This window comes from Carlito syrichta, unplaced genomic scaffold (genome assembly GCF_000164805.1).
Source record: "Carlito syrichta isolate Samal-C Ts95f unplaced genomic scaffold, Tarsius_syrichta-2.0.1 Scaffold111520, whole genome shotgun sequence".
Lineage (NCBI taxonomy): Eukaryota > Metazoa > Chordata > Mammalia > Primates > Tarsiidae > Carlito > Carlito syrichta.
This window is the reverse complement of record NW_007055616.1, coordinates 36,930-41,033: the sequence shown is the minus strand read 5'-3', so window position 1 is coordinate 41,033 and position 4,104 is coordinate 36,930. Positions and strand designations below refer to the sequence as shown.

At 54.3% G+C, this 4,104-nt stretch overlaps 1 protein-coding gene across 4 annotated transcripts in view; it reads left to right on the top strand.

Moving 5' to 3' along the window:
* The window catches only part of THADA (THADA, armadillo repeat containing), a 355,753-nt gene that overhangs the window by 317,419 nt on the left and 34,230 nt on the right, over positions 1 to 4,104 (top strand). The gene's annotated exons all lie outside the window — the stretch shown is intronic.

The window sequence follows — 4,104 nt, the reverse complement described above, 5'->3', positions numbered from 1 at the left end:
AGCCCGCGGGCTCAGGCAATCCACTCACCTCAGCCTCCCAAGGCGCGGGATGACAGGCTGGGCCACCGAGCCCGGCTAAAAATATCTTGTAATTAAAATAAAGAGGGACCCGGAGAGTTAAGAGCCACTCCTGCCTGCCTTACTCTCTACGTAGGCTTACTTGCCCCCATCACGTCTTTGTTCCTTTTTTAAGATCCGAAACTGCTTTCTGACACCTTTTATTCCTCCTACTCAAGATGGTCTCCAGATATTTTTCTTACTGTTTAAGCATGAGACAAGAAGTGGTCGACTCAAGTATACGCTTCCATTCATTCACTCATTCGTTCAACAACACATACTTACAAAGTGCCTGAACACCAGGCTTGTTTCCTATGCTAACCTAGGCCACCACCATTCCTGTCCTGGACTTGGGTGAAAACCTCAGCCTGCCTTTCCTGCCTCAGCCCCTGTCTGCCTGCGATCCCACGGTGCTTTTTAGGGGTAGGTTGGATGCTTCTGCTCTCCTGCTCAGAACTCCCCCATGGCTCCTTGTGGTACTCCAAATAAAACCCAAACTCCTAAAGTACATGCAAAGCCCTACCCGGTCCAGCCCTGCTGTGCCCCCTTTCCCTGCTCCGGCCACTCCAGCTTTCTTTGGGCTTCTCCAACTCAACGAGCTCATGCCGCCTCAGGGCCTTTGCTTGCGATAGGTGCTCCCTCTACCTGGAATATTCTTCCCTTGTCCCACATGACTGGCTCTGTGTCATTCCTGCCTCAGCTTCAGTGAGATGTCCATAGAAGTGTCATATTCATAGAAGGCCTGCCTTGACCACGCCAACTACAGCAAGCACCCCCGTCATTTGCTGTCACATCACCCTGCTGGTGTAATTCTCTGCATCAGTTTTACTTTCCCTTTGTTATTTGTCTTCACCAGAGTAAAAGTTCCAAGAGAATCAGATTTTTTTGTATGTTCTGTTCAACTGTATTTTCAGACCCTAGCACATAATAGATGCTCCATTAAGTCATTGTTCGATGATCAGTTGAATGAAGGAAGGAAGGAATGTGTCCATCAAAATAGTTAAGCACAACAAAGAGACTCGTGCTTTGAGAGTCCACCTGGTGGTTGGATTCTGTCTTGCTGTGAAATTCCCTGAGTTTAAGGCATATTCTTGTTATGGCAGATTAAAACAGCTGCCCTAGTCCCCACCTCTTCTCAGAGACAGGAATTCAGCAAGGGCCTGATTGAGCATCTCCTGAGACTGGCAAATCCTGGACTATCTCCTCTCCCTCGTCATCCATACTAGACCATGCAGAATGGACTCTCTTGACCAAGAGTTTCATCCACAGGGGCCCACGCGCCTAATGGGCTTGCCCTGGGAAGGGCCCAGCAGAAGGAGACTGGTCAGCTGGTCGTCAGGCGCCAGGTGAGGGTTGAGGGTCAGTGCAGAATGAATCCATCTGGAAGGCCTAGCAGAGGTGGCTCTTCCTCCTGGGACCCCTGTCTGGCTGTCTCTTCACCACTGTGAGCTGGCAGTGAGGGCAGGACACAGAACCCTTCACCACCCGCTGGTGCCCTGCCACGTTTGACCTCATTGAGTCCCCACAGCATTCCCTGAGTCTCCATCTGCAACACAAGTGAGCAGGAGTCAGAGGGTGGAAGTGACAGGCCCAAGGTCTCGCAGAGGTGAGTGCCAGAGCCCGAGTGGGAGCTCCAGGTCCTGTGGTGACAGAGGCCTTACACCATCAGCGCCTCGGCTAGACCATTGGAATCCTGGAGCTCAGAGCCAGGGGTATGCTGAAGGTCTTCTCGACTCACCATTGTGTTTGAATTCAGGGAGCCATCAGAGCCATAACTCAGGAAAGCAGGTAGGTGACCCAGAGCTGAGGTCACCATTTGTCCTGGGGGAGTTGTGGCAGGGAGGGCGGGTGCAGCAAGAGGTGGCCAGTGGTCCTGTGTCCAGGCTGCTGATGTCCTTGTTCTCTGGCTTCCTTCCCAGAGGGAGGGAACCGCTGACTTGTGGACGTTAGAGCCTCTGGTTTACAGATGCTGAGGCCCAGGAGAGGTGAATGGGGTCTCCAGTATCATGTAATGGGTAGAATACAAGGTCTAAAGCACAGCTCCTCAGATCCAGGACAGCACTCCTCCTGCTGCTCCCCAAGCCTTGACCACATAGAAGTGACAGGAATGTAGGGAGCCCACTGCAGATACTTCAGACTGCTGGGGTGGAGAGCACCTGGCGGGGTTGAGATGGGGCAGCAGGGAAGAACTGAGAAGATGCAACATTGCCTGAAAAATTAAAAAAGAGGGCCACAGGGGGTGGCAAGAACCAAGTATCCGTGAAACCAAGCCCGTCTCAGCAGCCAGACCACACTCTGCATCAGCCCGAGCTGCGTTGTCATTCCTAGGACTCCCCCATGGCTGTCCAGGTGTCCCTGTACTGTCAGGATTCTAGGGGAGGAAATGGAAGAGGCGAGGGTTGCTGTCACCCAGTGGAGGGTCAGGGAAGCGGCTACTGAAGGCAGGTAGTTGCACCTGTTCTCTCATTCACTCCTCATGCAGGCCAGGTGTCCGCTGCTACCAGCTGTGACTGTCACCATGGCATTCCAGCTGCACATCCCACATTGCTTTTGCCATCAGTTGCTGTTCCCTGGGATCCTGGGCCATGACATCCACCTGCGTCTTGGCGCGTGCGTCACTGGCAGCTGGCTCCCTTGATGCACAGAGGCAGAGGAACCTGATGCTCATCTTAAGTCGCAGCAGGTTGCGAGTGCCTGGCCAGGCTGGTTGCTAGGGTGATGGGATCGTTTCCGTGGCCACCCAGCCACTAAGCCCCAGGGAGACAACAGGCTCCTTTCGAGGAAATGAGGGTCGTTTTTGCCTCATTTTGCCTCCACCCTTGCTGTCCTGAAAGCCAAGCTTCCTGGGCCCAAGGTGACTGACCCCTGTGGTGACGATAAGCCTCGGGACTGCGACTGAGGCTATCTGGTGCTGACACGGCCGACAGGGTTTCCTCTTCCCTGTTAGTCAGGGCAGCCGGGCCTGGGGAGCCTCCTTCTCCAGCTCTTCTGTGCTTTCTTTTTCCCGGGTAACCTTCGTGTTTCTCAGTAGGACCATATCAGGGTGCAGGATTCCTTGTTCCACTGTGGCAAGCATATTGCTTTTTGAACCTAAGCCTGTTTCGGGAGTTAGGGTCACTGCTCTGTGGGGGATTAGCATTGGGCCCCCCATTCTCATTCACCCCTGGCTGGGTTAGGACGGCTGAGGAGAGAGTCGTCCTCACAGAGTCTGCTGGCTGGCGGCCCTCCCCCAGCCCCAGCTCTAGGCCTGGCTCCTTCAGCCCTCCTGGCCTTCCAGCCACGCTGACACCTGCTCTGAGTTCATTCACTGCAGCTTCTTTCTCCATCCCAACAGCCATAGGACGGTCGGACCCAGACTGTCACCTCATGCCCGAGAGGTTCTGCAGGGCAGGGGTGGGCCCGACCAAGGGCCTCATGGGCCACTGTGGTAGCCCTCGATCTCCGCCATTCTGTGTCACCCGAGGAGGTATGAAGGGTGACACGAGGCCTAAGTCCTCATCCTAGCCACAAAACCCTCCAAGTTCTGTCCTCAAGTCTCTTGGAAGACCCCCGCTGGGCTGTGCTAGCCTGGGCTTCCTTGTTTTTGCTGTCCTCTCTGAATCGCAGGGCAGGAGCTCTCCCAGGCATGAAGGCAGAGTGGAAGGTGGCTGTGGTGGTGGCAGGGCATCACCCGGAAGACTTATCTGCACATGGAGTAGGGGAGGATATTTAGACAGCGTGGTTTGTTGTAAATCTGTGCACCTTTCAGAGCACCTCTTTGTAAAGAGGTCACGGCGCCAGTTTGAATGTGAACGTATACGACAACCGAGAGTGGGATCTTTGAGATCTGTTCAGGCCAGTTCACATAGCATGGTGATGAGAAGTTAGAACAGTCCCCTGGGCGTCACGATGAGTGGGAACGTCTCACTGCAGCGCTGTCATTGAGTTTGACACAAGCAAAGTTCTCCAGAGGTGGGTCTGTAGGAGCAGAGGCAGAGGATGGCAGATGAGAGACAGACTTGGGCTTGACAGCAGCTGTCTTCTCCCTCCTCCTCCTCCTCCTCCTCC